The following is a 13,036-nucleotide window of genomic DNA, read 5'->3' as shown; positions in this document are numbered from 1 at the left end:
CTTCAATACTTCTTAGCTTCATATCCATTATATTTTCCTAATAAGAATTTCTCATTACTTAATTCATTCTTTCTTCCTTCCTTTCTTTTTTTTCTACTTCCTCCTCCTCCTTCTTTTTTTTTTTTTTTGGGGGGGGGGGCTTGTTTACTCTCTCATCTGCCAGAACTTCAAGTCTATGATACTGAAATATTTTTTTTTTTCCTGTTTTGTTGACTGTTTTCTTCCAACACTTGGCACTGAGGGGCAGTTCTTAGAACAGAGTAATACTGAATAAATAGTTGAACAAACGAAATGAGTGAGTAACTACAATATGCTCTACAGTGTGGGAGGCACTGAGATTAGAGCAGTGAACTATACAAACAAATCGCATGCCCTTATGCTTACATTTTAATTAAAGATCCAGGTCAGAAAAAATAATAAACTAGGCTTTACAGCTTAAGAAACAAACAAAAAATTAAAACCAGTTCTTTGCCTAAAAGTAGACCACAAATTCTAAGAACAATCTGACTAAATTTACCAGCCATCAGAATGTTATCATGGGAAAAGAGTATGCATACATAGTTTCTCAATATTAAAATGGCATGAAAAGGAAGGATAGTCTAACATGGTCTGTGGGTGAAATGAGACTGTAAAATGCTCAAAGGAGAGGTTAAGTGGAAATTTATTTTCATATCTTGTAAATATATAAAACTATTCCTGAATATGCTTATAGTTATTCCAACCCATATGGTCAGTAAAAGTAAATGCATATTAGCAGTCTCATGAAACCTCAAGGTCTCCCATTATGTTGCAGTATAGGGAGAGAATTTGCAGGGGAGAGGGGTGGATCAGAATCACATGTACTATGGAATCACTGCTTTCCATTTACCTTATGCTGACAAGAAGAATGAGACATACTTGGAGTAAAAGCTAAAATATTGATTGTCTAAGGTTATGAATCAAGTGAATGAATAAACATTAGTGGGAATTACAGAGCATTGCATGTTCTATGCAGGCAAAGAATAAAACAGGATAACTGAGGAGTAAAGAGAAAAGGCTCTAGGTATTCATGAAGATCCATATAAGCTAAGAATTATGTGATTTTCATATGAAAAGAGAAAAGAGGTCCCTGGGGATTTAATACAGGATGAATCAGAGCAGAGGTTAAAGAGAATTTATGGGCACTCATACATTTATTATGAAACATTGTAAGGTTCTGTGTAACAAACTGCTTTTTTTTCTATTGTAGAACAATCTGTTGGATTGCTGAGAATAAAGTGAAGATAAGTCAAAACAGAAATAATCACTTAGGGACTACTTGGTCATCTGGGTGAGAACCGACAAAATGTGGATCAGAATAAAAGGAGGGGAATTGGTAAGAAATTATTGGAGTATTAATATATTTTGAACAGAAAGTCAACAAAGTAGTGATGAATTGAATATTTAGTGTAGTGTGAGAGAAAATAGGTGCCAATGATGCCTCAGAATATTTTGCCTGAAAAATTAGAAGAATGAAGTTATTGTTAACTATGATTAGAAGTATGGAATAGGATAATTTTTATACAGAATATCAGGGACTCAGATTTAGACACATGGGACTTAGAATAACTATAAAATGAATAATTGGGAAGGTTGATTAAATAAGATATGGTAATCTGAAGTTCACAAGAAAGTTGGGGAGCAGGGATCATACAGATGTTTTGAACTATATATGGCTCGATGAGATCACCAGTCGATGAGACTGGACTGGGGTCAAATGGAAAAATAGGCCCTTAACACTAAGAATATATCACAGACTCATATAGGAGCATTTTTTTAGTAGTTTCTCTGGTGTATACACATCTGTGTTAAGATTTATAGTTGTCAGAATATACAGATTGATATCATGCAGGTATCATGGGGGACAGTCATGGATCACATCTAAGCTTTTCTTACTGTTAGTTGTATGATTTAGAGAAATTAAACTATGAGCCTGCTTATTTACAATAAATACTAGGGGCAATGATGTCCTTCAGTTTGAGTTGTGAAGAATATATGTGCAAAAATGAATTATTGAAAACATAAATTCATATGAAAGGGATTTTATGTTTGTTCCTGAACACTGAACAAGCAAAATTTCATATTTTCTGAAATATTAAGAAGTTTTTTCTAAAGGGATAATTTTTTATTTAAATAAAAACTGGTATATTTAAATCTTAAGTGAAAAGTTCAAGGGATATATTTTGGTTGCTATTCTTTTATTTATTTAATTATTGAAAATTTTTTGTGATCACATCACTTTAATTATTTAAAATTCTCAAAGAATGTTGGCATCCATAAAATAATAAGGTGTTTTTTCAGTACTGGTCCTGAGACATACGATTTTTATAAATCCAATAATGACCAACATTACTATTAAGATGTGGCCTTCTAATACATATATGTATCACTACAAATAAAATATAAACATGTGTACACTTACACAAGCACTTATGTTTGGAATGTGACTATTTAGAAGCAAAAGAAGGCTATTTCTGAGGTATTATTTCCATTCTCATGAAAGGATTTTTGAGGATGTCAGTGAAGAGTGGAAGAGTGAACAAGTACAGTTTTTACGGTCATCTACTTTCCAAGTGGTCTCACTCCTTACATAGCTGAATTCCCCTTCACCATGACTTTAAGGACACAAACTATCCAAAATAAAAGCCCAACAGTCAATCAACCCTACAATATCTTTACCCATACTATTTCTATTTAGTTTTTATTTTCTGAATGTGTAAAGATTAACATAAAGTTGAAGTAGTACAGTTGAATATAATGTCCACATATTCATATATATATATATATATATATATATATATATACATATATATATATATGTGTGTGTGTATATGTACATAATATACACATGGTTAAGGAGTTTAATGTAAATTCTGCTATGGTTTCACATTTTACTCAGAGTTCTTTTTTTTTTTTTTTTCGGGGAGGGGGACAGTGAACCAGGAACTGAATCCAGGGTGCTTAACCAGTGAACCACATCCCCAGACCCCTTTTTATATTTTATTTAGAATAGGGTCTCACTGAGTTGTTTAGGGTCTTGCTAAGTTGCTGAGGTGAGCCTTGAACTCACGGTTCTCCTGCCTCAACCTCCCAAACTGCTAGAATTATAAGCATGCACCATTGCACCTGGATAGTATAGTGTTCTTAAAAAAGAAAATCTGTGGCCCTTTAAATTTGATTCGATTTTTATTTTTAACATTTGCAAATATTTTATCATTGTTACATAATTCAAATTGATGTGTACATATCTTCAATTTTGTCAGGCCATCTTGTGAAAGAATGTCCTCTGAAGAAAGTTTTTGAGTTTGATATCTCTATGTTCACATATTTCATTCTCAAGGAATTGAGAAACTATATGTTAAAGTTATAGTAACTCTTAAAGACCAAAAACCACTTAACTAACTAGGGATCTATGTCAAATGCTCTTCATACACTATAAAGTAAATATATAGAAAAAGTAAATAGCCAGGGCTTCAAGATTGAAATTGTAATCTTATTTTGTTTTTATAACATTGAACAAGCCTTAATTAACAGATTTCCTTTGCTGGTTAATTTCCCATATTTTTGGTTTGGTTTGTAGAACAATTTTAACTGTGTATCAGAGAAAAGGCAAAAGAAATCCTCACAGAAAAAGAAGAGTGAGTTTTTTGGTAAGTACCAAGAAGTAGGTAACCTGGAAAAAATCTGAGGCCAAAAGAGCCCAAGAGTTAAGCTTGAAGGGCAAGTTTATCTGGCACAGGAATTGGCATGCTTTGCACTCCACGAACGTAAAGCTTACAACTTGGACATAGGTAAAACATAAAACGGGAACTTTGATTTAGTAAAGTTTCAGATTTTGTAGGTTGAAGTAGGATTTGGTGAAAGGAAAAATGTCTGTATCTTGCAAAAGCATGCCAGAAGTTAAAATGTTTTACACAATTTGTACAATATTACCTAAAAATTTTAAATATTTGTAAACATCATTTTTTTTAATATCAATTTTTTCACTATACTTGAGGCCTAAAAATAAATAGTTGTTTAAGCTAGGAAATAGATCTATCCCAAGAGAGTATAAATAAATGAAAGTTTAAGCATATAATTATTAGGAAGTCTATAGTCCAATGGTTAAAAAAAAAAAAAAAACTGTTTTAAATATAGTGTTATTTATTCGTAGAATGTAAAACTATGAAGTTATTAATATATTTTCAAAGAATATTTAATAAAGTGAAAAAGCTTATATGAAAGACACAACTAAGGGATTGGGGATGTTGCTCCATCCTTGAGTACCTCTGGGTTCAATACCCAGTATCAAAGGGAAAAAAAATTCCAGGAAGATTTTTATTTATTATTTGCTTTGTTCATTATTTTGTTTAAATTGCAAGGATAAATAACATGTACAATCAACCATATAGTGATATAATGTATGTTTAGACAGTGACACTTTGGAATATTTCCTGTGCCTTTACAAATATTTCCATTTCTTTACAATGTTCATTATCTTGTCATTAGCAACAATTTATTGAAAAACATATTCTTGGGTCTCTTTATATCACTATTCACACATCCAAGATGTTCCTTCAGTTATGTGATTCTATTTTCACAAACTTATTCTACACTGAAGAAAACTAGTCCATTTATTGGTGAACTAACAAATAAATTGCATGAAAATTATTTTATATAATGTTATGATAAAATGCAATAATAATAAAAAATACTAGCTTTCATTAAATACTTATTTCCATGAATGTACTGAAACTAAGCATTCATCCTTGAAAAACTTTGTGAATAAGTCAGCTTAAAGTGTGTGGGAATTGCTGGCTTGAAGTCTAAGCTACAAAAATTATAACATTGTCACAATGTGCCTATTTAAGGCAATTTAAGTTTGATATGGGATCAGTCGTAATGTTTTCCTTTTCCTTTTGGATTGCATTTATTTTGAGTCTTCTCTTTTTCTTTGTCTAGTTGTTTATCAATTTTATTTTTTCAAATAATCAGTTTGTTTCATTAATATTCTGTATGTCTTTTAGTTTCTATTTTATCTGTAGTCTGACCTTTATTATTTTTTATTCTACTCATTTGGGGTTTGATTTGTTCTTGTTTGTCTAGTTCCTTATTTGAGTTCCTTCTGTGTTGATTTCAATAAAATTATCCTCTGAGTACTGCTTTTCACTTTATCCCATAATCTCTTCATTTGTGTATGTCCATATTAATTTGTTTCAAGAATTTAAAAAATTTACTTCTCATTCCATTGGTTGTTCAAAAATAGATTCTAGACTACGCAAAGGAAATGAATACTAAGCCAAAAAATATTTACTACAGTAATCCCCTACCTCACTGTCCTTCCTTACCATAGAGGATATATTTCAGGATATTCCATGGATGCCTGAAACTGGAGATAGTAATAAATCCTCTATATTATTTCCTGTGACAATGTTTAACTTTTAAATTAGGCACAGTATGAAATTCATCATAATTAATAGTATAAATAAAATAATTATAAAATAGACTACAATAAAAGTTATTTAAAATTTATAAAGTATTTATTTCTGGAGTTTTTCAGTCAATATTTTGAACTGTGGTTACCCAGGAGTAATTGAAAATTAAGAAAACTAGTTTGTGGACAAGAGGGTGCTATGGTACTAAGAAGATGATCTGCCATAGAAACATCATTGTGAGGGGCTGGGAGATAGCTCAGTTGGTAGAGTGCTTGCCTTGTAAGCACAAGGCCCTGAGTTTGATCCCCAGCACCCCCCCCAAAAAACAAAAAAACAAGAAACATCATTGTGAGATCGCCTATGTTAAGGAAGAACAATGTGTTCATGGAAATTTTCAAAAGAAAAGAAGTTTTTAAAATAGATTCATAGAGTTTCAGGATATTCTATTTTACTTTTGTATGCTTCATATTTAGTTATCTACTAATAGGATTATTCAAAACTTACTTAAATTCTAGTTAAATAATTTGCTGATTGGAATTTGGGTTTTCCAATTTTTTTGTTAGTTTTAAAATTTTGAATAAGTTACTTGTTCATTTATTTATTTTTTTTTGCAGTACTGGGGATCGAACTCAGGGCCTTGTGCTTTCGAGGCAAGCACTCTACCAGCTGAGCTATCTCCCCAGCCCTTGAATAAGTTACTTGTGTTCTATTTATAAAGTTTCCTTCAACAAATAGATAAATAATAGTACCTTACTCTATTTCACATGATTCTGAAAATTGACAAGGAACTAATAAATCAGTCCTTTCTATCTGTGAACTATACATCCATGAATTCAAACAACCATAGATTGAAATACTTGAAAAATAAGTTTCTCATGAGCTCCCTCATTCAACAAATGATATACTTGAAAAAAGTTGGGTCTATACTAACCCCTGAATATATACAGACATTTTTCTTGTCATCATTCCTTAGTCAATAAAGTATAATAGCTACTTAAATAGTTATTCTATTTTATTAGGTATTATAAGTAATCTATAGATAAAGAATATGTAAGAATGTGAATAGGTTATATGCAAATACCATTTTAAGAGACTTGAGCATCCATGGATTTTGGTGCCTGAACCATTTCCCCACAGATATCCAGGGATTGCGACAGTGAGATAATTTTCAGACTCAAGGAAAACAGAGCAAACATATCAATAGTTTTCTTTTCATTAAAAGAGAAATTTGATATTGAAATATACTTTTAACATTTATCCATTCCTAAAGTTTTAATTGAAATGAAATGTTATGGTTATGATATCTTTGTAAACTTCTGTAGCTATAACATTCTGGGTAAATATGAGAGATGATTATTAATATCACCAGGATTTTTTGCAAACATTGCAATTAGTATTTAAGTCAGCAAACTTCCTTTGCAGCATATTAAAGGATTTTAAGAGTTAGTATCTACCTATATGTGGACGTCTCATGTTGTAACGTACAAATGTAAAAAATTTAGCAAATGTGTGTCAGCAATCACTTAAAGGAGAGATTCATTTTTAAGAGAGGCCTTCTTAACATTATAATCTTCTAATGCATTGCTCACTTGAAATGACCTACCTTCTGATACTAAATTGGTGTTTTAATTAGATTACGTGAATAGTGTTAATCTATATCTTGCACAACCACAAAAACAAAATGAGGTACCCCATTTGTGTACAATGAATCAAAATGCAGTCTTTAAAAATTAAAAAAGAATTGGCATTTTCTACTCTTTTGCCTAACATACTTTTTCATGAAAATGACTGTAAATAGTTAGAAATTAGTTTAAACTCAGAATTCATGGTGGTGGAATAAGCAGTAGGAAAAATAAATGTAAAATTCTACTTGCCAACTCAAAGCAATATGAACACGGGTGCAGTGAATATAAATTAATTCTCCAGGGAAGGTTTTCTGACAGTGTGCTTATATGACGCATACTACCTCTTGATCCATGAAATGCACTGCACACCATCAATTTGCTACTTGATTTGTCCTAAGGGGAAAAGGTTGTCATTCACTCACTGAGGTAAATTCAGGGCTTGACAAATAATTTTATTGGCTGCCTCATTAATATTTTATTATTTATGCAAATAAGAGCATAGTTTTATATCAGATTTATGATGAAGTTCTATTTGATATTTATGCAGTCAGTTTTACTGGAGCACTTAAAAAGACTCAAGAGACACTATATCTTTGTCACATTTTCCCCTTAATATCATGACGGGTAACTGAGATTTAAGAATCTAAATAACTCTGACTGGTCAACCTGGCAAAGGAAGTAAATCTATTTTATTCTACTCTAGCTTCTTCTACCATATTTTAAGTTGTGTACATGATTCTGATCTATCAGAAGAAGGCTAATAAAGACACAATCTGACCTTAGGATCACATTTGACAGTTAACCAAGTACTTCCATGTCTCTCTGGATTAGGCTCAGACTTTTCTGGCTGGATTTCATCATGGATGAACTAGGAATGCAAGTGGCCAAGCCAGATAGCAAGAAGTTCACTCAATTTTCCACAGACTATATTGAAAGTGACTGTGGAAAAATTAACTGAGTATATAAAACATTCAGAACCATCCAATTTTCAAAATCTATTTATCAAGGACCTCCAGAGGACAACATGCACTAGAAATCTGGACAGAGATTTTAGTAAATTAAATTTGTATTTGAATATATTTGTATCTGAACTATTTTTTGAAGTTTTATAAACTTGAATTCTTAAAGAAAGTAGATGTGCTTTACCCCTTGAGATTACTGGGAAATCTAAAAAAAACAAAAACAAAAAAAACAAAAAACAGACATTGTGTTAATTCATTCAACTATCTGGAACAAATGTCCTTTTGAGCCCATTCTTGTGCCTGTCATCTGCTCACTACAATTTATTATAAAGACAAGCTTACTTTCCACCTTCTTCCATAGATTATGAGCTATTTAATTCCAAACTTCTATGGAAGTAAATATTGTGTTCCTAGTGTACACTATTAAATTATGCATTCACTCATACATTAGCTCCTTCATTCAAGAAATACTCAAATATATAGTGAATATATTTAGTAAATATTATTAAATATATTTAGCAAATATATTTAGTAATATTTAGTAAATGGCATGGTGTTAGTATTATCCAGATATGGATTCAAATCATAACACTAAAAAGTACTATTTCTGTGACCTCTGAAATATCATATTATATATTTAATATTTAATTTAGAATAGATGAAACAAATCACACAACTATGACAAATAGTACAAAAAACTCAATAAATGCAAGGTAAGTATAGCTGAAAATTGTTATTTAAATAGTGGTGTTTAGTACATACTGATAAAAAATTCAGTGAGAATTAAATTTACCAATTAAAAAAAATGGATTTAATAGTTTTGACTTAATTATGCTGCAGTAATAGAAACTCATACAGGCTCTGAGGATTATGACCATGGAAGTTTAATTCACTCATATTATACATCCCTGCAGGAAAGCTGTGGGTTTGCTCCATGTATTCCTTATTCCAGGCTAAATAAGTATACTTAACCTGCAATATGCCAGCTACAATTCATAAGGGAAAAAAAGGTTAAACTGAGTCTGATTTCAAAGCGGCATTGAAATGGTGTGTATGTAAAGGGCTAATATCTCTTATAATGTGTAAGCCACAGAGGATATAAGATGATTAAATTTTAGAAAGCAAAAGTAGTTAAGGCAGCCTCAGCATGGGGTAATATTTTTACTAAGTTCCCAGGGCCAATAAGTATATGTGGAGTGGAAGTAGTAACTGGAAATAAAAAGGACAATTAAGGTTCTCCCGATAGAAATGTTTGTTTCCATTTTACTAATTTGCTGTAGTAAAAATCACCAACCAATGCTGTCCAAGTTGTTTAATACTGGGGATTCACTTAGCATGGAAAATTAAGTAGTAAGGTAGTACAGGAGGCTTCAGATTCAGGAGAAGTACATCCTACTCATAGTCTCACATGCAGTAGAAATTTGGCTTAAAATATATTTCCAGAACTTGTCTGTATGATTGAATCCCTACTTCATGTCTCTGAGCAGAAAATGTGTTTGTTGGTTCAGTGTATTTTCAAATTTCATCTTTCATTACCTCTTCTTCTCATATCATTGAATCCCTAAATATTTTTTCAAGTAGTTGGTCTTATAGCCTGAATTCCTTTCTCATATCAGAAAGAGACATTCTCTGTGCAAAGGGACAAGAAGACATCTTAGGGCATTAGTAATTAGATTCATATTTTATGACCATTGGGATCTCTCTGGTCCTAAAAGTACCTTGCAGTCTAAGTGTCATAAAGATAAAAAGCTATTGAATTAAAGACTTTTTTATTCAGTTTTCTAAATTAGTGTTTTATAGATATACAGAAAGGTGAAATTCACTGTGGTATATTCATCTAAGTACATAGCATAATTTTATCAGTTTCATTTTGAGTAAGAAAATAGTTCATGGCAAACAGTGATAAAGAAAGAAAGAACTAACAATGATGTCTTTAAAGAACTTAGCAAGGTAAAGGTAAAGGCAGTGATCTTTTATTTTTTTTGTTTAAACTTTCACCATTTGACATATTTTTGACTTTTCTTAAAAATTTTTAGTTATTTTTTTATTTTTACAAACTGCATTTTGATTCATTGTACACAAATGGGGTACAACTTTTTGTTTCTATGGTTGTGTATGATGTAGATTGATACCATTCACATAATCATATATGTATACAGGGTAGTAATGATGTCTGTCTCCTTCCACCATCTTTCATACCCCTGTCCCCTTCCCCTTCTCATTTCCCTCTACATAATCTAAAGTTCCTCCATTCTTCTCTCACCCACCACCCGCACCCCCATTATGTATCATCATTCACTTATGAGGGAAAACATTCTGCCTTTGGTTTTTTGGGATTGACTTATTTCACTTATCATGATATTCTCCAATTCCATCCACTTACTTGCAAATGCCATAATATTATTCTTCTTTATGACTTAATAATATTCCATTGTGTATATATACCACAATTTCTTTATCCATTCATCTGTTGAAGGGCATCTAAGTTACTTTCACAATTTAGCTATTGTGAATTGAGCTGCTATACACATTGATGTGACTGTATCACTGCAGTATGCTGATTTTAAGTCCTTTGAGTATAAACTGAGGAGTGGGATAACTGGGTCAAAAGTGGGGTCCATTCCAAGTTTTCTAAGTCATCTTCATATAGCTTTCCAAAGTGACTGCACCAATTTGCAACTTCACCAGAAATGTAAAAGTGTGCCTTTTCCCCCACATCCACACCAACATCTATTATTGTGTTCTTGGTAATAGCCATTCTAATTGGAGTAAGATGAAATCTTAGAGTTGTTTTAATATACATTTCTCTAATTACTAGAGATGTTGAACTTTTCATGTATTTATTAATTTCCTGTATATCTTCTGTGAAGTGTCTATCCAGTTCCTTCGCCCATCTATTAATTGGGTTCTTTGTATTTTTGCTGAAAAGTTTTGTAAGTTCTTTATAAATTGGGGATTGAGAAATACCCCATACTCATTAGAGTTCAGTGTCTAATTCTTTTACTTAGTTGTGACAATTAAAACTATGGTGGAAGATTTTCAAGAGACTGTATCTACCAAGACCATAAGACTAATGGAAGAAGAGTTACCTTAGAATGAAGTTAGGACCATATCATCATAATAGTTAGTGTTATTTTAAGGGGGGTTTTGACACTATTCAAATTCCTTTCAAATGGGTGAACTCTAACCTGCATCTTACCTAGACAAATAAAGAAATGAATCACTCATAGGTCATAAAGAGTTCTGTCACGATAAAAGTTATATAGAAGGTGACAAACAAGAACCGTAAATCACTATTAATGAATTAAGTAGTATTTATACTTTAAAATATAATTCATGAGTTGTATTTCACATACATTTTTAAATGATTATATGATTTTTGATATATATACATAAAACATAATAAAAACAAAGTTTTAAATGATTTGAAATTACAAATGTATGGAATCTTTGACGTTTGAGTAAAAAGGATTATCTCTATCCTCATTTTCCTCAGAGTTGGGCCATAGACAAAATCATGTCAGGTGCTTTTAGAAAATAACTGCATCACACTTGAAGTACAAAAATAAAACAATTATTTTCACAAAATACTAAAGAAAGAAAAATCATTTTCATTTGCAAAAAATGTCAGCAATAAAACCAAGCATATAATGGTAAAAATTAGGAAAAAATTCAATGACATATATTTGTTATCCAGCCAAAAATTATATAGAATTGTAGCCAAGCACACTTATTTTGAAAAGAGTTCCGGAATGATGAATCTTAATAATATCAATCAGCAAGCATTTTTGAAATACAAATCCAACTTCAAGTAAAAATCATAACTTTTTTAAAAGACTGGAACTATTTCAATAGATACAAATTTGTTCATGAAAATTCAGATAGGATATTGTTTCAATGGAAAACTGATTTCCAAAGCAGTAATAAGTATACTCATAAAATTATGAACAGCTAACATTATCCTTAGTATAACCTTTCCAAAATATGAATGTGTTGATTAATTTCAATAGACATCAAATGTAAATTAGCCTTCTAAACACGAAGAGCTAAACTTGAAGGCCAATCTGGTAGTATAACCCACCACATAAAACTTTGAATATCAATTTCTACATGAACATTTTTGCTTTTGTGAATATTTTATTGTCCATGTTATTGTGTTAGCTTTTATGAAATAGTTCATAATTTTGATCAAAATGATATTTAAAATGTGGAAAATAGGTATCTTCAAAGATTTTGAAAATAAATGTATTTGAAAAATGTTTTCCAAACATTTTTATAGTTGATTAATACATTTTTGCATTAGTAATATGGACAAATTGGAAGAATCACACTGAATGAAACTACTTTGGTTCTGAAGGTCATTTTAATTTAGATAAGACATTTATCAAGGGTGTGATCATCTGTTCTAAATCATCTTAAGAGAAATATACCAATATCTGAATTCCTACCTGTTGCTAAGTCAGGCAGTCATATAAAGCTAGAACATATCCCACTTCCGTTAAGGAAACCAGTAATGCTATGTATTTGTTTATATTATTCTTCTTAAAAAGAACCTGGATTCAGGGCCTGAATTTAAATTTCACTTTAGCTCTTGGGGCACAGTAGCTTTTTCGAATAATGAATTCAACCACCATCAGTTGTTGTTGTTTTTGTTTTTGTTTTTTTTTTAATTTCTTTTTTGTCTGTAAAAATGGAAGCAAAATAAAATTCTTTATTACAGTATAAAAGCAAGATAAATGAGATAATGCATATAAAACTTTCACACAATGCAGGCTATACACCTACCATTCCGTGAATGGCAATTATTATAAACAAGCATAGCAGCTACCTTAATAATGTAAGTGGGTTCTTACTTTGTTCTGTTACTATAAAAGAGTAGCACAAAGCTTAGGATGACTCAGTTGTACAGCACCTGCCTAGAATGTGTGAGTTCCTACATTTAATCCTCAACACTTGGGGGGAAAAAATAATAGCATCTATGGATAAGTTATTTTAAAAATACATTATTTATTCCAGT

Source organism: Sciurus carolinensis, chromosome 10 (assembly GCF_902686445.1).
Source record: "Sciurus carolinensis chromosome 10, mSciCar1.2, whole genome shotgun sequence".
Lineage (NCBI taxonomy): Eukaryota > Metazoa > Chordata > Mammalia > Rodentia > Sciuridae > Sciurus > Sciurus carolinensis.
The sequence above is the reverse complement of the archived record's forward strand: the minus strand, read 5'-3'. Positions refer to the sequence as shown.